Source organism: Ammospiza nelsoni, chromosome 2 (assembly GCF_027579445.1).
Source record: "Ammospiza nelsoni isolate bAmmNel1 chromosome 2, bAmmNel1.pri, whole genome shotgun sequence".
Lineage (NCBI taxonomy): Eukaryota > Metazoa > Chordata > Aves > Passeriformes > Passerellidae > Ammospiza > Ammospiza nelsoni.
In genome coordinates this window covers 114,319,469-114,344,217 of record NC_080634.1, presented here as the reverse complement: position 1 = coordinate 114,344,217, position 24,749 = coordinate 114,319,469, and the positions used below count along the sequence as shown (strand labels likewise).

Below are 24,749 nucleotides of genomic sequence, written 5' to 3'. Positions count from 1 at the left end.
ACAAACACAGCAAAGCCAGCAGGGTGGGAGTGCCTGTAGAGAGCAAGGTGCTGTGGCTGGCAGAGAACCCCCCCTGATGCATTCCCAAAGCTGAGGGACCTAATTTGCACTCACATTTTGGCCCAGGTCCACCATTCTGGCAGTGGGAAGGGAAATCAATTGACTAAGCTTCCAGAATGACTTTAGAGACTCAGTGTCAAATCAATTTCCTGTGTCTGGGGTAAACACCAGGAAATTCAGAATTAAGAATCCCCAGCGAACTTTCCTCTGTTTCCACATGTGTTTAGTGGGGTTTTCATTACCTCATCCTACTTCTCTGTATAGATGTTTTCTATAGATGAACTCTTTTTCTACTCTGTGATCTGAGGACTGTGCACAGCTCAGAAGGTGGATGATGGAACAGGGCACTAAAACTCAGGATCAACCCTACATGCATGCAAGCAAGAAAACCAGTTCATTAAAGGAAACCACGTAAAGAGTCACTCAAGGCTGACCCCAAGGCTTTCTGTTGGTAAATGAAAACCTTCATGGGTGCATTTCAAGACTCCTTAATTTGATCTGAAGTGGTTATGTAGCTCCTGGATCGGATAAATGAGCGCTGGGCTGAGTGATCTCCAGGGTCCCTTCCAGACCCAGGCTTCTGCAGCCACACAGCCCAGCATGTGCTGGATTCATTTCCCCCAAAGTGCAGCTGTTTTCACTCCCTGGGCTGGAGTGTTATCAGTGGGAAACAGGCCTGGCTGGGACACTGAGCCCTGCACAGGCTCCTGAGGCTGAAAATAAACTGCTGAGAGAGGGGGTGAATAAATACAGCTAAGAGGGGTTAAACCAAAATAGTGTTTTTCCAGTATTTCCTCAGATTCAGTTATGTATAGGATTGTGATTCTGCTTCCTTTGTACAGAAAAGCTCCTACTACCATTAATGAGTACTTTTTTTTCCTTAAAAAGCTGTACAAAACACAGCCCCTAGACTACAGGCCAAACTATGCAATTTCAGTATAAATCAAGAGTGCTTGGTTCAGCTCCAAGTGCTGTGTGAGAAGAACAGAACTAAAATTCACCTCAGGGCATCCAAAGACAGCAAATGAAATTTTGAAAGTGTAGGGATTGTAGTTACAGCAAAATGTGTATTGTGTGTTTGTATTGTGCAAGGTTTTGTTCTTCCCTGAGCAGCATGACCTATTTCCCAGCATCATGTGATTTTTGTATTGGAAGACTCTTCTGTAAAGAAGTAGAATTAATTTTCCAGTGGAAAAGAGACAATACTGATTTTCCTTAGTTCTGCCCAATGAAACAGTTTAACATTACATTAATTTTTATTTAACTTTCTAAACTTCATCACCCTTTAAAAAGATGCAGACAAGTAAAGCACATGCACGTACTTATCTGTTGCTGGCAATATATATTTTCATTAAGATTTCATTCAAAGAAATGTACAAGGCATCAGGAAAATCCAAATTAAACCACACTAGGATTTAATATGATTTCAAGTCCTTTTCCAACCACAACAGCAGCTATGCACTTAGGCTTTAAAGTGCACAAAAGGAATTTAAGCTGCCTTCCACACCTCCCACCTCACGGAGGGGCCTCAGTTTCCTGCTTAAATTCTGCTTAGTTGCCTGAAGTTTTCTAAACTCTGCACATGGAGATGAAAATCTAGGGATGTCACCTCTGGCTAAAATCATCTGGCATTCCTAAAACAGGAATTCCTGTGTTCCAGTCTCATAAGCCACTCTATCAGACTTTCTGAGTTCATTCCCAATTGAGCTAACACCAAATCTGAGAGGACAGAGGGAGAGAAAAAAAACAAGCATATATATAACAGAGACATCTGGAAGGGAGCTGTTTATACAAACTCAACAGCTTTTGAAAAGCTGGGCCCTTGAAGTGTGCACAGGCACTCCAAATCAGCAGTCCCTTCTGAAATGCCCTCTATATCTGTATTTTTAGCTTGCAGCTTCTTTATTTCTAGTCATTTCTTCTACCATACTGGAAGCCTTTGTAATTACGGTGAGAGGATTTTTTTAATGCTTGTGTAACTCAAAAATGGCTGAATGAAACCTGACTACACTTTTCCAAAGGGGAAAAAAAAAAGTTTTATGCATTAAGAATTTCAGCTCTAAAAGCAGTGAGTTTTCAAGTAACTGGTAGAGAGCTGTGCTCATCTACAGGTTTCTGTTCATTTGTGATTAACAACAGCACAAGCCTGCCAGGAACACAGCAAAACATGAGATTTTGCAGCAATGAGCAGAAAGCAATGCTGAACATTTGGCAAGCTATTCAGCTAGGTTGGATTTAAAGCATTAACCACTTCAGGAGATGAATTCTGGCTTTCTCCATCTTTTGTATCGTGCACATTAATGCATCGTGTCAGCACGTGCTTTTTCTTGAGACCTCCAAGTAATTAGAGCTTAAACTTAGGACAGGATGCGTCAACACTGGAAAATGAGGGTTGTTGTTGTTGTGCTTCACACACGTGGCCAAAGCTGTGCATCTGTGCTTGTGGGCACCCCTGAATTTTTAAGAATAGATGAGCCCCAGTCCAGTGTCAGCTTTAAGTCTCCCTAAACCCTCAGCAGCTTGTGCAGGACCTGCTGTACCAATATTCAAATGGTTGCTCAGATTCTGCTCACTCCAGGTGGGACCTGGGGCTTCTCTGCACTTGACTGGAAATGAGGAGCTGCCTTTGCACCAGGGTGTTGAACATGCCTTAGACACAGCTCAGGACTGAAAGGTAATATGAAAATCTTCTCCAGTGATTTCTATCCAGTGGTTTGAGAAGCCAGAATGAGATCTGGGGAGGGAGGGAGGGGCTCTAGCAGGTGAAATGGGTGCTAAGAGAGGTGGAGAGAAAATCTGCTTCTGATGATATTCACACTTTCAGAAAAACTGACAGGTGGAGATCAGTGCAGGAGACTTTCATTCCAGAATACCCTGCAGACTTGTTGGGGTTCTCTGAAATAGCTGCTTCACTCATGCTCTTAACACATCAAAGCAGTTAAAATCTACTTAAGGGGATTTTGCTCAGTTGAAAAGGTTGGTAGTGCTTTATTTGAAATCTTGCTTCATGCACACAGCAAACTCCTCTGTGGAAGAGTTTATTTTAATCCTGGAGATGATAATGGATGAATATCAGGACAGCTGCTCTCAGTTTCACCCCAGAGGTAATGGCCAGAACTTCAGAGAGCTCTCTTAAGCGCTGAGAAAGAGAAGATGCCATTTGCCAGGAGATGTCAGAACACAGCAGAGCAGGAATATGAGCAACTCATTTCTTGGCAAACTTTGTAAGTGCTACCTTTGGGGATTTTTAAAAAGCTGTTAAAGCTCTGTGTTCACCATTTTTATTTCTAAACTTTAAAAGTACTTCTTTTTTTTTTTTTTCTTTATCCATTTTATGCTAAAATATCCTGTGAATGCATCATCCTTTCAGGTTTTAGTTTTGATCATTTGATTTTTATGGGCACAACACTCTCACTGGACACAATAAGCACTGCAAAGTAGGACTGCCAGTATGTAATAATATTGGGAATTTTTACCTTGCTGTAGTTAAAATTTGAGTAGACCAGAAACAGGTCAGGCAAGCTTAATTGTCATCGTGTTGGTGATACAATCTGAGTATTTTTCTGACTGAAGAATTACATCATGCTCCCTTTCTGCACTCAAAATGCCACGAGCTACTTCTATGAGATCATTTCTCTGAATGAGCTACTTCTTGTCTGGAAAAGGATTTGTGAGGTACACTAAAATTCACACAGAGAAAAAAAAAAATGAAGCTCCACTCTATGAGCATGCTTCTCCAAACACAAAAGTTGCAGAAAAAAATGGAGCTGAAAAAATCTGTGTGGAGAATGAAGACAAAGAGGAGGCTCAGCACTTCAGAGAGGAATTGCCTCCATTCCATGGAAGGACTGAGATACACCTGTGATGTTCTCCAGGAAGCCGGGGAGGCTGCTGGAACTCACGGCAGCCTCCTGCAAAGCCACATCAGCCCAGGAGATCAGCCAAAGGGGCTGTGGTTGGCCAGGGCAGCGTGGGCTGAGCAGCGTTACCTGAGAACGAGCAGAGCTGCCAGGAGGAGGCTGCGCTGCAGGACACGGAGGGAAGGAAAAGCAGCACCCGCCTGACCCCGGGGCAGGAATCTCTGCCTCCTACTGCAGCTGGGAACCAGCGGAGAGTTCTGGGATGGCAGTAAGGGCACAGCAATAAAGGGATTTAATGGCACTTCAGGTAAACACAGAACATAAATATTTAGATATTCCTTGTGTGTACTTTTCTAAAGTAGGTCGAGTTATGATGTTCTGAATGTCATATATCACAGGCAAAAGAGGGAGAACATTTGGAACCTAAACCACAGTTAAGTTCACTCTTTTTTTAAATATAGGTCTGCCACAGCTGCTGAGGGTAACATTTGCTTTATTGTGAAGATTCAGAGAACACTGTGACACTCTTTTCATGTTACTGCCTAATGTTAATGTCCTCAAAATTTGTATTCTGGAAGTATCTTTCTTCAAGATCTCATGTGTTTATTACCTCTGAAAAAGCTTTAAGAGCTGCAAGCACTCACCATCTTGGAGATTGTACCTAATTATTTAGTGGAATCAGTAAGGTGTTTGAAGGGTAACACTAGAAACTGGTATTTAAATATGTTGCTCTGATTCAACTGTCTTTTTTCTTTTCTTCTCTTTTGTTCCTTTCTTATTTTCTTCCCCCCCCCCCCCTTTTTTTTTAAGGAAAGGTTTTGGCTTCCAAGCTTTGACACTTGCCATGCTGCATCCAAGAAAGCAGAGAAAGACCTCTCTATCTCAACTCATTATTGCCCATAAAAACCTATTTATGCTGAAATTCTCTAGCCAGGACAGAACCTACTCGTAATCCCGTCACACCCTGAGGAAAACAAGCATGAGTCCAAACAAAACCATCATCTTTTAACACTTACTCTGCAAAACGGAACGAACCTGTACAGCCTTTGATGTGTTCCGACCTGCTCCTTTATGTTTATGTGTGGGAACAAAAAGACACCGTCAGTCTGTTGGTGTCACATTTGCACCAATCAAACAGCCCAGGTGAGATCCCGCTCCTTCCATGGAGCGCTTCCACCACGCAGGGCACGGATTTACACCGCGTGGAGCACCCGCAACCGAGCCCGCATCCCTCCCTCCATCCATCCGCCCCGGGACTGTGCCATTTATTGACACCGCTCCGTGCCCGTTCTCTGCCTCACCGAGACTTTCCGTCACGCTCCCCCATTGCTCCATCCCCGCCTTTCCCCACACACATCCCCCGCGCTCCGGAGCTTCGCCCACCGCAGCCGGGTTCCGCCCGCTCCCTCCCATCCCCGCGGGGCGGCTGCGGCGGGGCCGGGCCCTCGGGCACCTCCCTCCCTCCCTCCCTGCCTGTCCGCATCCCTCCCTCCCTCCGTGCGTGCCGCGGGATGCGCTGCCGGCCGGGCGGGCGGGCGCACACGGCGGGACCAGAGCCATGTCTCCGGTGAGCGGCACGGGCGGGCGGTGGGGCTCGGGGGAGCCGCTGCTCTCCCGTCCCCGGGGCTGGGTGATCTCCCCGGGGCTGGGTGCTCTCCCCACGGCAGAGCGGGGCGATGGGCGCGGTGCGGGCTCGGGGGGCGGCTCCTCCGCATAGCATCGCGTCCCGCCGCGTTGCGGGCAGCGCGGAGCCCCCGCCGGGCGCTGCGGGGCGGAGCCGCGCCGGGCGGGAGGAGCGGCGGCCGCGGCGGCTGCTGCCGCCCCCCGCTATCTGACCCGACCTTCCCCCTCTCCTCCTCCTCCTCCTCCGCCCCCCGGCTCTCCTGCCCCCAGCGGCCCGGGAGGAACTGAACCATCGCCGCACAGGAAGTAGCGGCTGCGGGGAGCGGCGGCGGCAGCAGCGACAGCCGGGGCTGCCGCACTCAATGAGCGACGCTCCCGCAGCCGCCCGCCCCGCTCGCCCCTTCCCCGCCTCCCGAGGGCAGCGGCGCCCAGCCAGCCCGGCGCCGCCGGGGGTTGGAGGCTGAAGCGGGCAGAGGCAGCTCCGGCTCTTCCCGAGGAGGAGGAGGAGGAGGAGGCGGCGGCGGGGACTGCAGGTTGGTGCCGCTCCGCCGGCGAGGCGCGGGTAGCGGGATGCGGGGGGAGCGAGGCGGGCGCGGAGCCTGGGGCAGCATCCCCGCCCGGCGCTGCCGCACGCCGGGGCTCGGCCGGGAGCCCCTTCGGAAAGGCCCCGGCGCGCCGCCCCCGCTGCGGCGGCTCGGGAGGAGCCGAGCGGGCCCGGCCCGGCTCGGTCCGGCGGTGCCGGTGCCGCCGGCGGGGGCTGCGCTTTGTGCGCCGGCGGGCGGCACCCGGGGCCGTGCGGGGAAGGGCACAATGGTCCCGGCTGGAATGCATCCTGCCCATCCCGGGGGAGATGGACGCCGTCCCGGGAGGTGCAGGCTGGCCGGGAGCAGGGCGGCTGGGATCCCCGCCGAGTGCGATGGATGGATGGATGGATGGATGGATGGATGGATGGATGGATGGATGGATGGATGGATGGAGCAAAAACTGGGGGAGCGGTTGAAAACAAAAAGAAAGAAAGAAGGGAAGCCCGTTTCGGAAGAGCCGGGCTGTGCCTGGGTGCACGGCTTGCGGGTGCAAAATGGAGAAGAGCAAACCCTATTGATCTGAGAGAGGCAACCAAATGGGATGCTGTTGTGCCTGGATTCTGTTCAGAGGATGCTGATGGATAAATTAAGGTGTTAGCCTTCTATCTAAATAAATAAGCACGCTGATTATCCCCTTAGAGCTTTTATACACTGTATACTTAGTGCTTTTATACACTGTATACTTAGGGCTTTCAACATTGTATTCTGTTGAGATGGTTACCTGCTTAACGCCGCACTTGTATGTTCTTCCCCTCCAACATTTTTTCCTCTTTTAGTCTTCATATTTCCTCATTGATCGGGCAGAGAGAGAGCCTGTGTGGTATGAGAAGAAAGTGTCAGAGTTTCCAAGAATCTTGCTGCTTATTCAAAGCAGCATAATATAATCTCATTAGCTCATCGTGTTATCTTACTCGTTAATTTCAAGGCCAAAATAAACTTGATGGCCTTTCCCCCTGTCCTGCTCGGAGGGAAACAGGCTGGAGTCCAGGATGGCATGTTTGCTGTCAGGGAATTGCTGATGTGCCAAGCGTGTTTGGGAGCAGAGTGGTGAAGCTCTCCTCTTGACTTGGCACTGCTTCTCTTGTGATGACGCTCTGCACTTGAGACTCTGCTGGAACCACAGGCCATTTAGGTGAAGTTCAGCATAATCTCAAACGTATGTGGGTTTTTTTTCCAAGTTTGATTCTACAAGCAGTAGAACTTGTTTGTATGTATGGTTTCCATTAATTTTCTTGCAAGACTGCAGCTGTGTAGGAGATGGAGAAGTTATATGGAGTTTTAGTTGAGCACTGGGCTGTTACAGGACTGCTTGTGCTGCAAACAGTTCTGACCCTTGGATTTTAAATGTAAATGTTCTAGTATTTCCTGTAACTTTCACAGGAGCCTTGGCTTTTGGTTCCCTTCTGTGTACCCCAGTCTTCTTTCCCTTTCACATCTATTGTTACTGAGATTATGCTCATTACTTTCAGTATGGTTTTCAGCCTTTTCTAAGAGCAGCTTTATGTACTCTTAAGAAAGTCTCATTATCTCTTCCTTGCCTGATTCCCACCTTCACCTCTCCACCCTTATACACACAGTTAATTGGAGAAAGCAGGACAGAGAACAGTTGGTCTCCAAATATAGCTGGAATTCAACAAGCACAGGAAAAACACCTGACCAGATTGTCCCCGCTGAGCATGATAAAAATGGCAGGACCACTTATCAAAACTTTGTAGTGCAGTTTAACAATGCATTGCAGATAGCTCTGCTGAGAGTGCTCGAGTTGTGCCTGACAAGGGCTGAAATCAGAATGGGCTTTAGTTGAGGTAATGTTAGATAGAAAAAAGAATGAGATTTCCTCTTCCCCTTGTGGTTTCTTTTATCTCTGAAGAGGTGCATTAAGAAACTGGACAAAATTCCACTTACAATTACAGGGAGCTCTGCTAGCACAAAGTGTATGTTCTTTGTGAGAGCTAGAGCTTTCTGCTTTGTGTTAATCTTCTTACAAACTGAAATTATTGCATAGTCTTTTGTGCTGGCTTCATTTTTTTCCCCTTCTGCCTCTCCTAGCAGAAAGATGCATTGTTTTCAAATCCTAAATGGTGTTTTGTTTACTCACAAAACTGTTGCAGAATAATTGGATTTGATGCTTACATTTTGTGGGGAACCAGTGTGAATAAAGTATTGCTGTTAACTGTAATGAGTTCACCTGTTCTAAATTTATGATAGCCATAAATTTTGGGATGCTGCTTCTACACTGCAAATTAAAAAAAAAAAAAGGTTGTGTTCAGTCTTGCTGCTTTGGCTTATGAGAACATAATTCTTAGTAAGAATGGCCAGGGTGCTGATGAAGAAACTTAATTATCATTTGCAGTGGTTAAAAATGTTCTGTTCTTTCACTGGGTTTTTTAGTGTTCATGGTTGGTTAGTGCATGTGTAGCTTGGTTATAGTTGATTCCTGAACAAAGACCAGGTGTCTTGGCAATTGGTACCCGGAGTGCTGGGAGATAAAGAACAAAAGAAATGACAAAACCCAAAGAGAACCTAGGACTTGATTGTTTCTCAGACTGTTCTACCTTCTGGTGCAGAGACATCAGTAATAACTACTCTCTGTCTACACTCGCATTCCACATTAGGGCCAGGGAGCTTTTGCTTGTGGGCAGCTCTTAACAAGTAATTGATAACATTTTTTTATTACCAAAATGAAAAGGAAGGGAATAGAGAGATATTTCAAGGCGTTATCCAAATTTCTTCTCTACCCGTGATATTAACCAAGATAAAATAAGAAAAAGGAGCACTAATCCCCAGGCCTGTGCTGCATGCTTGATGAAGATACTCTTAAATGTGTTGCATGAAAATCAGTTTGCCATCTGATGCAGGATCCTGGTAGGACTCCAGGCGTGAGTCAGCACCTAAGTTAGGGACTGATTATCACTAGGACAGGCACCTGTGGGAAAAATCAAGATAATCTAGGAAGTGTTTAATTTGCTGGTGTACCAAACTTGGTTTATTAATTGCAGAGGTCCAAATTTCAAATGGTTGAAAAGAAAGTGAACCCTTGCTTATGTATTTTTTTGATGCCTCCAAAGTCAGTTTATATTTATGATTTATCTGTAGCATTTCCTTGTGCCTGTGAGTCTGGACACATATAGGAGTATGCAAGACATGACAGGGGTGAGAAGATGAGCATTTAGACATGTGACACGCAAGTCATAGCAAAGATGAAAGAAATATTTGTTTTTTTTGTAAAGACCAATCTACAAGTGCTGCCTTTGGACCCAGTCCTTTGCAGCAGTTCTGCCTTCTGCTGTGCATGTATTTGCAGCTGTCTGACCAGCATAACTGTGCTGGATGGGACATTTGTCTTGGGAAGCAGGAGACTTGGTTTTTGTTCTTGTCCAAATGAGTATTCAGTGTTACAAGAAAGAACTGAGAGCCTATGGGGCTGTTTTTTGCAGGTAAACCCAAGTGAACCCCAAATAGTTTTAGGAGTTCAGTGCATTGACCAAAGAAGTGCTGGGTGGCAATTATGATGAAGCTTTCCTGGCCTTTTCCCTGGAAGATATTGAAGTAATTCCCAGTTTAGGACACCTGAGGATACTGATGGACAGAGGAGACAATCAGAGTGACCTTTCTGTTTTGTGATGGGGTCAGTGTTGTCTTGCACATTGAACTTTCCAAAGTTGTTGATCTTTATGAGACAATCCCAGGGAAAGCAGGACTTGGTAGTACATCTCCTTGCTGTTGGTAAAACAGCCCAGTTGCTCCTGTTGCTTTTTTCTGTCTCTTTTTTTTTTTTAATTTAATTTTTTTTCTTTACCCCCAACCCTTTGTGGCTATTCCGAGGCATGCTACTTTAGGGACAGCAAGCATGTAATTTTGGGCTTGTTCCTCCCCTGGGAATTGGGGAACTTGGGACCTAGGCTGTGTGAGGCTTTCTACTGCAATGCTGCATTTTCTGTGTGCCCATGGGTGTCAGTTCCTCTGTAGAGAGCCAGCGTGAAATAAAGAGAACAAGATTTCTGTTCCCTCTTGGATGGGGAATGAAGGCTGGTGGGCTGACTAGCCTTAATACTGTCATTTCCCTTGCAGTAGTATCAATAATGTGGTGTTTGCTTTCCAAACAAAAAGATGTGGTTTGTGTCCCAAAGAGTTGTAAGATCATTTGAAGCCTGGTGTAGTGGAAATCTGAAGTTTTCCCTGCCAAAACAGGCTGTGCCCTGGGTTGCAACCCAACCTTGTTGCCTAATTGTGTGATAACTGCTGGAGTTTCAGACTGCTCAGGGAAAAAGAAAAAAAAAAAAAAAAAAAAGCTTATCCTTGAAGTAGATGTTGATTTCTCTGCATTTTATGAGAAGGAAAAGGCTTATAGCTTGCTTATACATTTGGACTGAAATGATGAAAGTTTTCCATACCAATGAGGTGGATCCAAGTGTGTTGCAGAATGTTTAGAATCCAACAGCTCCTGTGCATTCAGGGGGGGAAAAATAAAAACTATTTAAACTGCTACAATGTTCTGTATCAATGCTAAGAGCTACTTAATGGTCAGGGGTAAGCCGTGTGACATTGGACTCTGTGTAGCAGCTCTTCTCCATGCCGACTTTCTCATTTGCTGTAAATGAAATGAGATTTCAGTGACATTTTTAGTTCTTTTTCTTCTCCTCTTGTTGTTCTTGTGTGTTAGCATTGCTTAGGTAATTATAGTATGCTCGCTAGAAGCCCTGACAGCCAAAACTGAGTTCTTTGTAAAAAACACGGCGTTTCCCTTAATTAACAGAGACTAGAAACAGCACCTGAATCTATTAATTAAATAGTCAAAGTTGATCTCTATTTAGGATATATTAACAAGCAAAACAAAATACATTTCTGACTAAAATGTTGCCCAGAGTAATTGAGCTACTGTGAGGTGCTTTTTTTCTTTTGGTGAAGAAAAATAATCTGTTGGTGCTGCAACTGTCACACATGCACAGTCATGCAAAATTCATGTGAGATAGTTCCCAGTTCTATGCTACTGAGAACAATAGCCACTATTTCTTCTTCAAAGCTCTTCAGAGATGTTAAATAATCCTTGTGACAACCCTATGAAGTGAGTATTGTAGTAATTCTGTATGGATGGCAAAACAATTAATGGGCATTGTCTCCAGCTGCACTGAGAAAGTGGAATTTGCAGCGTGCCCTGCTGCTGGAACTCCTGGTTGTGGGAGCAAAGGGTGGGTGAGCCCATCCTGCTGCCTCTTCTTCTGTCTGATCTGTGCTGATGGAAACACTCTGCAGAGGCTGTGGTCATCAGCATGAAGGTGTGTAGGTCAGGGTGGAGCGTGCATGTCCTGATAAAGGATGGATTGAGCTCATTCTGAATTATTCTGACCGCGTCGCTGGCATCAGTTCTTGTGGGAGAGGCGTGTGGAGCTGTTGGCTGTGCTGTGATCTGGGATGTCCATCTGGATGTGGGAGCTGGGTTGCTCAGACTGGCTCCAGAGCACCAGTTCCTTCATTTATGGGATGAGATTCTGGCCAGAACTTCCCACTGGGCCTTGCTGGCCTGGGCTTGCTCAGTGTGGCTTGAGGGTGGTCTCCTGATTTCCTTTGATCTGAAAAGGGTGAGGATCCCACTGTTCCCTCTGCTGCATGAACACCAGCTGTGTCTGCCAGCTGGAGGAGGTCTGGATGACCAGTGTGAAAAATGTGTATTTTTATGATTGGCTTTTCGCAAATATTATTAAAATGAATATTATGTGTGTTATGTTAGAAAGTTATGCTGTATTAATTTTCTTAAGTAGTGTGTTAAATATAGTTTATTTATAGTTTCTATAGAGTTTATTATAGTTTCTATAGTTTTAACCTTATGTTATAAGGTTAAAATAGAAACTATGCAATATAAGATACTTTTTTTAAAGAAAGGACTCACACCAAGACAGCAGCCACAGGATGCCTAAATCTTTCAGAGAAAGAGAATTTATTGCTTCATTATCGGAAGAAACGAACTTCTTCCAGCCTCACTCAGGCATGAAGACACCGTCAGGATTCAGAGGAAGAAGCTGACACTGACCAGACAGAATCCTGTGTTTGAATGGAATTTATGCATCATGGATGAGGTGTATCAATATGCAACAGGTTATTGCTTTTAAGGCTTAATCCTCTGTTAACGTGGGTCCTTTTTTGGGCTTATTTTGCCCAGAAAGAGGCACCTGGACATCCATAACTCTTTGTTTCTGTTGTCTCATATTGTCCTAATCCAAATTGTCCAAATTATTATTACTCTAATTATATTCCTATTTTTATAACCATTTTAAAATTAAACTTTTAAAATTTTAAAAACAAGTGATTGGCGTTTTTCACACCAGGACATCAGTTCCTGTTGGGTCAGCCCAGTGTCACAGCTTTCCTGGGCAGCCTGGCTCTGGCTACTGACATCCTTGTGTCTCCTCCTCCACCAGCTCTGCCTGCTGCCCTTCCAGGAGTTATAAATGCCACAGCAGATGGCTTGGGGAGGCAGTGTCTGTAATTACTGCTGCAAGATTCCCCAAGCTTGACTCTGCACAAAGAACGCTTTTTTCCCCCCTGGAGATTCAAAGTTGTCGGTGCTTCAAATGCAGATTTGGTCTTTTCAGGGGAACACGATGGAGGAAATGTGTGATTTACAGTGCTGGTTCAAAAGCAGCCTGTCTTTCCTCTTGACATAATTCATATCATGCTTTAGCGTTAGCAGTTTTCAGTTTTCTCTTGCTAGGTCAGCTCTCATGTTCCTGGTAGTGATATGGCTGCACTACTTATGGACCCAAGTTTTGATAACAGCTGACATATTGCTAAATAACACAACCATAATCACTTAATTTGGTAGTAGGTAACCCTCCAGCAGGTTTCAGTGTGGATGTTGTTCTCCCATCTGAGCAGGGATGTGCAGCTCTGGGTTTGACACATTTGTAATGCCTAGTGCAAGGGCTCATCTCCCAGCTGTGATTGACTGACCCAAGGTTATGCTGCACAGTGTCGTCTTTTCTGTGGGTTCCTTGCTCCAAATACCTTTCTGAAGTCTTGATCTCCTTTCCAGCGTGTCTGAGCTGAATTTTCTCCTCTTGCATCCCTCTGATGCTGATGGCCCTTGGGTTGTTAACTGTGTAGCTAGTCAGGTTTGAATTATAAGAGGCCTGAAGCAAAAGGGAAAGAAAGCTTTTCATTTCCTGAGGTCAGTGAGGAGGCTGTGACCCAAATCACCCCCTGAGCAATGTTTTTCCTTCTGGTGGTCACAGCAGAGGTGGTGCCTCTGGTTCCCCAGACAGCTTCCTGTGCTTACTCATAGTACAGAGGGTTGGAGCCCCTCTCTTTGTAGGGAGCACAGGAGTCTACTCTCTATTTGAGTTTGGTTTTTTTTTAACTTGCTTTGTTTGTAAAATACATTTACCTAAATGTATAAGTAGCAATGGGACTTTGGGCCAGATTGCAGATTGTTACTGATCTCAGTTTTCAGTGAAAGATCATCACTGGGATCATGGGGTTGAGGGGCCTTTTGTGTTTTGAGGTTTTTATCTTGGCTACCCCATGGCAAGGGGACAGGGCCATGCCTTTTTGCAGTCTCTGCTCACAACTAACTCTTCTGGAACTTGTAAATGGTTTTCACATTGAATTTGCCTCTGGTATTGCTCTTACTTGTGGAGAGGACAACTACTTGCAAACAGATGTATATCATATTTACCTAGCACTGTAGCAAGGATGTTGTTTATATAATCTTTTAGGAATTGAGATGGCTTAATCTGAAATAGTATGTACTTTAAAACTCAGTTTGGTTTTTATTGTCTCAAGTTGAGTTGTTTCTGTCAGTGGAAGCTGAACTGGCTGGCCCAATACTCCAGCTGCATTTTCCCCAGCGTCTTCTGTGTTGGTACAAGACCCATTGCTGCCAAACACTGCTGATTCCTTTTAAGCTTTCCTGCCCAAATATTCATTAGAAAGCACACAGTGAGCCCTCTGCCTGCTCTGCAAGGACTGAGTTTGCATTCACTGCCCAACATCAGTGGTGCCTTAAGCTGGGCTTAGAGGCAGCAGCAGTGAGGTGCCTCGGCTGCAGATCCCTGGATGCTGGGCAGCAGCAGCAGCAGGGTCACACTGTGCTTGCCCCGGTGCTCTGCTCTGCCCTGGCCATCAGGGGCTGGCTGCTGCCAGGGATGTGTCCTGAGGTGGGCTGGACCTTGGCTCTGACCTGCTACAGACATGCTTGTTTGCTCATCCCTCAGAAAAGGCATTCAGCCTCACCTTTAAGAACTGGGTAAAAATGGCATTGCTTCAGCTTGTCTGCTGCAGCTGCAGCTGTGAATTGAGGACCATAACTTATGGTAAAGGTTTTTGGAGCATGGAGTCTAAGAACGAAGACAAGTCCATTAAAAATGTATGTTTATGGTGTTAGATGTGTACTGCTGCTGGCAAGCTCTCCTGGGTGCAGCTCTGCCTATACCAAAACCCTCTTGATGGTGCTTCTGTTTTTTTTTTAGCTTTTGCCAACAATCCAATAAGGACAAGTTTCATTTTTGTCTGTGTGCTATATTTTTTTTCTGGCGTATTCCAGTGCACTGCTGGAGTGGTGTGTTGGCTTTTCAGGAGCAATACCATGCTGGAGAGCAAGAGCTGACCCAAGTGGTGGTGATGAGTCCAGGGGCACTCACAGCATCACCTCAGTTACACTTCACAGTAAAAACCAGGTAGACACTTCATCTTTGAGATAACAGGATTGCAGTATGCAACCCACTATGAGCCTTACTTCATTTAGGTAATTAGCATTTACCTCTCTCTTCTGCAAAAGCAAGTGGTATAATCCTTTCTTACCTTTCTTTTGTCTTGCCCTGTTTGTATTTCACATTTTTTTAATGTCGTAAACCTTAAACAAGTGACCACGTTCACAGGGGTCTCAGTTTGAGGGAAGAGATGAGGATCTGACTCCATCTTTCAGAAGACTGATTTATTATTTTATGGTATATATTACATTAAAACAATACTAAAAGAATAGAAGAAAGGATTTCCTCAGAAGGCTAGCTAAGAATAGAATAAGAAGGAATGATAACAAAAGCTTGTGGTTTGGGCTCTCTGTCCAAGCCATCTGGACTGTGATTGGCCATTAATTAGAAACAACCACATGAGGCCAATCACAGATGCACCTGTTGCATTCCACAGCAGCAGATAATCAATGTTTGCATTTTGTTCCTGAGGCCTCCCAGCTTCTCAGGAGAAAAAATCCTAAGGAAAGGATTTTTCATAAAAGATGTCTGCGACATAAACTTTTTTTGGTTTTTTTTTTTTTTTTTTTGTGGTGATCTCAATGTTTGTTGGTAGATCTGATCTGGAGGTTGAACCTTTGCTTTTCCTTGAAGGCACTGAAGGGTGCAAAGGCTGTACTTTACATCCATCTACACTAACTGTTCCAGTTCTAAACCTGTCCTGATGTCTCCCAAAGGAAGCTATGAACTGCTGGGAAGGGTTATCTGTGGGTAACTTGGCTTGCTGGGCCTGAGAGAGGAGGAGGATGTGGTTTTGTACGAGGGAAGCCAGCAGAAGCCTTACTGCACTTGGCATTGCATGTGAAACTAGCACCGCTTGCTCTTCACAACATTGCTGCTGTGAAGGAAGGCACATCCTTTGAGAACATGATTGGGTTCAGAATGGCAGTGAAGACTTCCTTCTCAGTGAAACAACATCCAAAAGAATGTGGTTTCACATTGGTTTAACGGGCATTTCCTCTGTTGATTTATTTTAATAAAATTTTGCCTAGATGGCTTTTTTAATTGAATGTTTAAGCAAGCTGAAAGCAGGCATTTTACTGTCTCTCTTTAATTTGTGCTGATACATGGTTTAGCATAATTATTTTTTAATGCTCTTTTTTAAAGTGTAGTGCCCTCATTCTCCTGACCCTCTTCATTCAAGAAGAAGTGGATTTAATTTGAGAGAAATGTCTGTGGTATGGCTGCCCTGTGGCAGGGAGGTATGTGGGAGTGGTGGGCTTGGTTAAAAAAAAAAGCTGGCTTTTAATGAGATGGGTTCAGGCCAAAAAGCATTAAGAATGATCTGAGGCATACTGTGGTGTTTGTAAGCTGCCCTTCTGAACCTCATGAATTTAGTTCTAAATGTGAACCTTGCAGCATTGCACACATGCCTTGGTTTTACTGGGTGACCTAAAATAACCAACTTAGAGTTTTTCTCCTTTTTTTCCCCCTCCCATTCTTCTCACAGGCCTGTCCTTTCTTGTTGGCCAGCATTAACTGTCCTGGATCCCTAAAGAGGAGACAGAGCCATGTTCCTCTCCTTTGAGGTTTCTGCCTGATCCAGTGTGTGGAGTGCTGGAGCTCTCCAGGGCAGGAGGATTTTGTCACTGAGCAGATAAAATTGGCTCCCTCCTGCCTCTGGTTGGCTCCTTGCTCTTCCCCAGTGCAGCAGGAATATCAACACTGGAAGGAAAAGGTTGGCACCATCATTTATAGTGGTATTGCTATTTAGTCTGGAATGTAGGAGTCTGCTGGTACTCCTGAACCCTCTCTTTGAATAAAATTAATCATAACAGCCTCAGTTTTTGGTGATACCATTGCCTACATTCATTTGTGCCTCTATTTACTCTGGAGGCTTTTTTTAAAACACTGTTCATTGATACAACAAGGTTGGCAAAACTTCTGAAGGGGAAGAAAGCTCTACGCTGTCTTGTATTCCCACCAAATACCTGTTTTGATAATAACCAAAAATGTAGAGCTTCCACTTAGCAGTTTGAAGCTTGAATGTGGGTAAAGATGCCCAAGAACCCCAAACCCTTCCTTCCCCTCTGACTCCAAAAGAAAAAACCCAAGCACCCCATATGAGGGTGCACACACACTTGAAAAATGGTTCTCCTTGGCATGAGCTGGACTGTGGCATGCAGCTGAAGGCACTTTTTCCTATGGATCAAGCTGCAAGAAAAACTGAGTGGGAAAAGAAAATCACAGAGATGTCTAGGAAACATTAATAAAGGGAATTAAGATGGTTATTCATAGAGAACACCTGAGAGCCTGCTGCAGGAGCAGAAGGAAGTGAACTGCTGTCTGTGCCTGCTGTAGAGAGGACAAGTTAGGGATTTAAGATGCAGAATGGAGAGCTGCAAAACTTTGGAGGAAGCTTTCTGTTGCCAAGCAGGAGTTGTAAAATTGATGTTGCCGGAAGGAACTCAAAAAGAAAAGATCCTGGCAGATGCTGGGGAAGAGTTGGGGTTTGGTGTTTCTGGGTACTGGAGTGCCAGGTCCCTCATGGGAAATGAGATGTGGCAAGGGGCAGGGGAAATCCAAAGAATGTGAGCTCTGGCCTTCCCTGCTCTTCCCTTATGTTGCTGTGCAAAAAATAAAATAAGGCTGGGAGGGAGTGGGGGGCAAGGAACTAATAGTCATGATGAAGAGAAGTGAAAGGTGATGGAGAAGCTTTGCTGGCAAAGGTTGGGGACAGCTGGGTTAGGTGACTTATGGAAATCTCCTTTAGCTGCACACTCTGAAATTTTATATTGGGAGAGACTTGTGTTCCAACCCTGCTCCACTCTGGGAGCCTCACGTGCTGTGAATTCCAGCACAGGGCAACACTGATCTGACTGCCAGATCCAATGACCCTGGGAAGGGTATTGGTATTTTTAATTTGCTTTCAAGTGCTCCTTTCAGATAGGGGCTGGTTCTTATCTTCCTCTCTGAGAAGGTGAAGCAATTCACTTGCAATCCATGGAGAATGTGGAGCAAAGCCTTGAAGGTGGTGACCTTAGAGATTAGCCTCAAAACAGATGCACCAGGAAGACCATGGTGCCTTCAGCTTGCTGGTTTTTTCAGCCTTTGGGCTCTCAGTGAGTTTCTGTGGCTCAGTGAATTCCTGATGACCAGCCAAAGGAGAGTTGTAACTACCAGGAATGCATGGAGGGCACTGAACAAAAGCTGAAAGGCTGGGGAAGTGCCTGCAGAATTTAAATGCAGGTGCTGGTTCTCTCTACAGCACAGTCCTGCTTGCCTTTTTGGTATTGCAGCCATTGCACAAAGCTGATGGGTGCTGGAGGAGTTTTGCAGAGCCACAAGCACTGAATTAAAATCTGAGTCGAGCTCCTGGCTCCGTGCACCAGCGAACGCTTCGCTAGCAAGCATCTGAGATGAAGTACCAGAAAATTTATGGACTGTGATGGTCTGTCACTCTGTGTGAGCAGAAATGAAATACCATCCAGCTTCCTGAATTGATTTCTTTGGTGTGTGGTGAGCCTAAAATTATTTGGCAGGACATATGGTCTCAGTGTGTTGGTAAAACACGGGCGAACTGGGAGGCTCTGTGCAAGGAAGTGCAAGTGGAGCATCTTGTCCTTGGAGTTCTCTTCCCAGCAATGACCTGTCACAGACATCTTTTATGAAAAATCCTTTCCTTTGGATTTTTCCTTCTGAGAAGCTGGGAGGCCTCAGGAACAAAATGTAAACAATGATTATCTGCTGCTGTGGAATGCAACAGGTGCATCTGTGATTGATCTCATGTGGTTGTTTCTAATTAATGGCCAATCACAGTCAGCTGGCTCGGACAGAGAGCCCAAACCACAAGCTTTTGTTATCATTCCTTCTTATTCTATTCTTAGCTAGCCTTCTGAGGAAATCCTTTCTTCTATTCTTTTAGTATAATTTTAATGTAATATATATATATATATATATATATATATAAATAATATCGATTAAATATGTAAATAATAATATGTAAATAATAATATATAATAAATATATAAATAATATCTATAAATAATTAATCAGCCTTCTGAAACATGGAGTAAGATCCTCGTCTCTTCCCTCATCTTAAAACCCCTGGAAACACCGTCACAATGACCAGCATGTCACTTTGGCAGTGCTGAGCCCTCATCACCTGTGAATCAATAAAGCATCAAAAATGTGTGTATTTCTGATGTAATTCTAATGTAAATGAGGCACAACTTGGCTTCTGAGCACAAGGAAATTCAGTTTTCCTGTTGCTGACTATGGGGCCTGTGCCTACAGAGAGCAGGCAGAACTGAGATAAACTGAGCCTGCATTTAAAAACTCAGTAGCTGTTGGGAGAATCTGTAATTTGCTGATTTTCAAAACACCAGATGCTCTTCTGAGAGCGGAGCCCTCCTGTGTTTCTACCCTAATTCCAGGTCAACATTAAGATGGGGTTCTGTCCACTGGAAGCATTTTGGATGTTATTGTGAGGTAAATGGACCCTCCACCTTGGAAGTCTGTCTTTTGCAGATAATGTAGTGTTTGGAGTTCACAAATCTGGTGGAATTACACCTATGAGAGAGGGTATGAGCAGCAGAAAGCCAGTTACCTGCACTCCACATGTTTGCTCTGGATAGCCAGTGGCTCCTCATTAGCTGTGTGCTTCTAAACCTGCAAATAGTTGTTACAGAAATTAAAATCCCCACTACACCGGTACAGGTCCTCTCTGCAGGGGTGTCTGGCTGGTAACAATAATATTTAACAATTTCCAACAGCATCAAGAAGATACAATCTGATTACAAAGTGGGGTTTTTTTTTCCTGCACTGAGCTTTTTTGCTTGAGATTTTAACTTGCATGTCTTCTAGAGAGGGGTAGATCTTCTCAGACAGGTGACATTGTGCATCTCCAGCTTATCTTTGTATAATTTTCCCTTGTTCACCTCCTCTTCCTTCTCTTCCTTGCTTCATCCCACTTATTGTGGGTTTTGTCAGGGCCCTTTTTTAGGCACTTAGAGTCAGTTGCCAAATTACAGTAACAAGCAGGTAAGTTTAATGCTGCACAGCATGACAGATGCAGTAATGCTTCCTCTTTGTGGGCTTTGTTTTTGTCCTTCCAGTATACTCAGATCAGGTTTTCTTTCCTGTACCTCTGGTAATTTTTTGGTAAAAGTTGTGTATGGGGGAAAGAAGAGGAGCATGAAGGGGGTGCAAATGGCCTTTATTCCTGGTTTTTCTTGGGTTTTACATTTATGTTGCCATGGGGTGGGGGCTGCTGTTCTTTGCCAAGTCCATCTACATTCAGGGCAGCCTGAATGTAGCAGGTCCACATTTGGGCAGCCACTGCTGTGTTTCCAGCTGTGAACTAAAGGGTAGTCTGGGTTGGAGGAGAGGAATGTGCCAGGGAGATGCTGTGGGGCCTGTGCAGCATCATCTGTTCAACCTGCTGCTTTCTGGGACTCCTGTTGCCTGTCTTGTCCTAAAATCCTGTGGCACATCTCTCCTGGCCTTGCTTCCTTGGGATCTGTCGCATCTTGAATGTGCTGTTTGTCAAATTCTTTATTTCCTCCCCTAGGAACTCATGGAGTTCTTTCTGCTGCTTCTTCCCCCTGTGTCCTACCAGGGCTCTTGGTGCTGCTTTGTCAGAAGCTAAGAAGCTTTTACAGCCATTTAAGAGCTGCTGCCCATTTTTTAGGATGCATTATCTCTTCCTTTTTTTTGGGAGTCCTAGTTTTCTGCCTCGGGTCTGGATGCAGTCCTAATTTATGTAGAAATCCTATCTTGAAACTTGTTCAGTTGTTAACTTATCACAGGCAGCTTTGCAGTTCCTGTGATGGAAGTGAGAGTTTCTGCATGTGGAGGGGGCTGTGCTAACCACTAAAGATTTTGGTTATGTTGGCCAGTTCCTGACTGCTTCTTTTTTAGTTCTTTAATGAGAGGTTATTTTAGGAGGAAGAATGTAATCAGGTCAAAAATCAAATTTCAGTCAGGGCTGATTCATTTTGTATGGGGCATGTTTTGGTTGCTGGGCACTGCTCACAATAGAAATCAGAAGAATTGGAGTGTTCAAACTAATTTTTACTTGGTCTTTCCCATTGGCAGTGATTGGCTTTCCTGACATGGTTTCATTTAGACTTCAGAACAGTAATTTCTGGTTTGTATTAAATGTACTTTTGACTAACAGAAATGTGTTGGGGAAAGTAATAAAGCCCAAAGGGCAACAAAACCATTTCCTCTTGGCATAGTGTTTTTTCTGTAGATCAGACATGGACATGTTTTGTTTTGACCTGTTTCATTGCTAGCATGAACTTGAAATTTCAAGATCTTGCCACTGAGCAGAGTAAACTTATAAAGCATTCAAGTGAATTAAGGCAGAGTATTTGGAATTACAAGATGTCACCTTTGTTCACCATGTCATGGTGGTTCCCATTAGCCATCATTGTTGCCTTGGAGAGCAGGATGCCTCTGTGAGGTTAGAAAACACTTTCCAAAAGCATGAAGTGTGCATATCAGGTAGTTAATATCTGTAATGTCTGATATCTGAAACCTGCAGGGGATTTGAGTTTATAATGTATGCTTTTTCATATTGGAGCTCGATTGGGTTTTTTTAAAGAGAAACTGCCATGATCTCTCACAAAGTAATAGAGGGAAATAGTGTTATAAATCCTTGATGTGTTGTGAAAGCCTAGACCTTTCCTGTTGCTACCTTCTATTTTCTTCCTGTGCAGATCAGGTTTTTATTATGTGCTCTTTCTCTCATGGTCACTACTCTTAAAAGTTTATTCAGACAGACTGATACCAGGCAAAATATTAAAAATATTTACACTGAGACAGCAGCTTTTTTCCTGCACACTGAAATCATGTGTCCATTCACCAAATGAACTGTCTGGAAAGGAACAGGATGGAGGGCCCAGGCTGGTTTAAACTGTTATCTCTGCTTTAATTAACGTTGTAGAGGCTTGTGGCACAGCTTGTCTAGCTGAGCATCTCCCTTTAGGTAGTTTGGGGTATTTCTCCTGGCCTGGAGCCACCTCTCTCAAAGGGCACTGGTTTCCCAATGGTCTAGTGTGGCATCTCCCAGTCCTGTGTGGATGTTGTGGGTGTGTGTTGGAAACATCTAAAAACGTCTCTTGGTGCTATGTTTAGAAACCCAGATCTCTTCCATAAATGTTGGTTAGAGGTTCAAGGAGTAACTTTTCTCTGCCCTTTAACCTGAAATCCTTTTCCTCCAACCTCAGCCATCTTTTCATCTCCCTGCCTCCCTGTGTGTGTTCAAAGCTAAATGCTTTAAGTTCCAATATGCAAATACACCCATAGGTCAGAGCATGGATTCAGTTTGAGATTATTTGACTATCTTGAAGATGTTGATTTCATGGCTGTAAGACTCTAAAACCACTCTGAAATTAAAGTCTTTGAGTAATCTATAATAAAGGAACATTGCAAAATGCAGGTGCATAGCAGTAAGATTGCTCTGCCTTGAAAGATAGATACTTATGGAACTGCTAGCACTGTAAGCCTTAGTATTTTCATTATTGTTGTGATCAAGTTTTTTATTATGTATTAAACAGTTTATAGGCAGCTGAGCAATGCCTATAAAGTGCTTGCTTACTGTTTCTGGCTCACTGTTTCTTTCCCTCTTTCTGGCCCCTAGTGTTATCCCCATTTCAGTGAAATATAATTCCTCTGCTATGATCAAGGCAGAAGGAATAAGGTAGTGATTGGTATGGTGAGATTTTTTTTCTCTCCCTACTTTTCCATTGTCTTTTAACACAGTACTTCCAAACTAAACACTGTGTGATAGCTTTGTGGTAGCTCTGATGGTCTGAAGAAACAAAATAAAACAACTCCACTGATAACCAGCTTCAAAAAAATATTTGCCCTGTGAAGAGAGAAGTCATTCCCTAGCAAAAATTACTTGCACCTCTGTGCTTTCCAATCTGCTGTTATCCAGAGGATATGATTGATAAATATTTTATTCCTTTTGATTTTAAGATTCCTACGTGTCCTGAATGAAGTTGCTTTTGTATTTTTAATTTTATCACCATTCCTAAAGAGTGATTTGGACTTACAAAAGGGGCAAACTGTTGCAAACTGCCTTAGAGCAAAAAATGTGAGAACCATCCTGAGCTGTGGAAAGAAAGATGAGTGTAGATAGTAGGAGAAATTGGGGTAAGGTTCGAGGAGTCTCTGAATGTTGTTGTTCTTGTTGTCTGAACACCTTTCAGATATTAAGGTACTGCAGGTTACTTGGTCACTAAGACTCTGGTTTTGTTATGGCTCCTCTTGTATAGGTCTATATAGATTCAGTTGTTCTGTATTTTGAGTATTTCCTATTTTTGAATCCCCTTCTGGGAGGCAAGGCATAAGGTGGAAGGGGAGAAGTTGCAGGATGGGCAGTTTACATATATATTCCTTTTCTCTTAGTTTTTTTCTTATGTCCAAGAGAAAGACAGGAGCAGAGTTGGCTGGTTTTAAGAATCAATTGCTAAGCAGAGCTTTAAACCTAGAAATTAGTAACTAGAAATGTTCCCTGCAGATCAGTAAATCATGCCCACCTCTCTAGTGACCAGCATTTAAAATGATGCTTCATCCAGGTTATTGCACTGCTGAAAGTAAACATTTCTTCCTTTGAAGTGCATCAAATGCTCACTGCAGTAGTGGTTAATCTGCCTGATTTCAGAAGGCATTTTGCTTATTTTTACCTAACTTTCTTTGTCTAAAATTCAGCCACTACTTTGAATATGGCTCAAAATATATTCTGTTTGCCAGTATGTACATTGAAAAAGAGTCTCACAACAGTGTGTTGTAGAATTGTAATGGGTAAGTAATACTGTAGTTGGTGCTCTCTAAATATTTCAAATTATGTCTGAGGGTTGTAATGAAATGCTGCTCTGTGGTGTGACAAATCACTGGCAGCAGGGCTGGTAAAGCTTGCAGGGGGTGGATTTAGCTTGGGAAGGAGGTGACAGCTGAGCCTGCAGTGCTGTGGTCAGGGCTGGGCAGTGGGGCAGGACACGGGGTTGAAAAGCCAGTCCTGGCCCTTGGCAAAATGCACTCCTGAGGAAACATAACCCTTCCTTGTGACCATAAAAAAAAAACCTGTCAGAGGTCCAGAGGGCAGCTGTGTGTTTGCTTTACCTGTGCCCTTTGGCCTGGCTGTATGCCTTTTCCAAGGTGTATATATATTTTAAGCAACATGAGATTGCAGCTGGGCCGGTGAAGGATGTGAGGGGTGGTTTACACGTGCTCAGAACTCACTGGCTGTTCCTCCCTGAGCCATCCCAGCAGTGCCTCCCTCATCCCCTGCCCTGCAGCTGGACACATCTGGAGGCAGCAGGGTATGCAGGCAGCCATACCTTGTGCTGGGGATACTGTGGGGCAATCCCTTGGTGAGAGATCCCTGGATTTAGGAGAGGGCATGAAGGTGGAGCTGGCCATCCCTCTGGGGCACTGAGGTGTTGGTGGGGCCAGGGAAGCTGCTCCTCTGGCTGTGCCTGAGTTCCTGCTGTGGTTCCTCTCTCCTGGAGCAGCTTTCCCTGCATTAGGTAAGCCAGGGCTGGTTCCTGTGGGTCTCTCCCACAGCAGCTCTGTGGTGGGAAGAATGGGCTAACCTCATTTCTCAGCTTGCTGGAAGTGGTTTGGGATTTGATATTTCAAGGTGATGATTGGGCTGGAGGGCAAAGTGAAGTTGGGAACTCGTTAAAGAAAAGGTGCAATCACAGAATCATAGAATGTCCAGGGGCTGGAAGGGATCTTGAAGATGGTCTTGTTCCAGGTTGCTCCAAGCCCCATCCCACCTGGCTTTGAACACTTCCAGGGCATCCACAACCCCCCTGCTCCAGTGTCTGACCACCCTCACAGTAATGAATTTCTGCCTCATATCTGACCTAAATTTCTCCTCTTTCAGTTTTTACTGGTTACTCCTTGTCCTGTCACTGCAA

General features: G+C 44.5%; 1 protein-coding gene across 2 annotated transcripts in view; it reads left to right on the top strand.

Annotated features, from left to right (window-relative positions):
- Nucleotides 1-5,836: 5,836 nt before the first annotated feature.
- AGPAT3 (1-acylglycerol-3-phosphate O-acyltransferase 3) overlaps nt 5,837-24,749 on the top strand; it is a 96,732-nt gene continuing 77,819 nt past the window's right edge. The window contains exon 1 of one of the 2 annotated variants that reach the window (XM_059493289.1): nt 5,837-6,076. The gene's annotated coding sequence lies outside the window, so the exon portion shown is untranslated. The remainder of the gene's footprint in view (nt 6,077-24,749) is intronic. The other variant, XM_059493288.1, reaches the window with a different exon arrangement.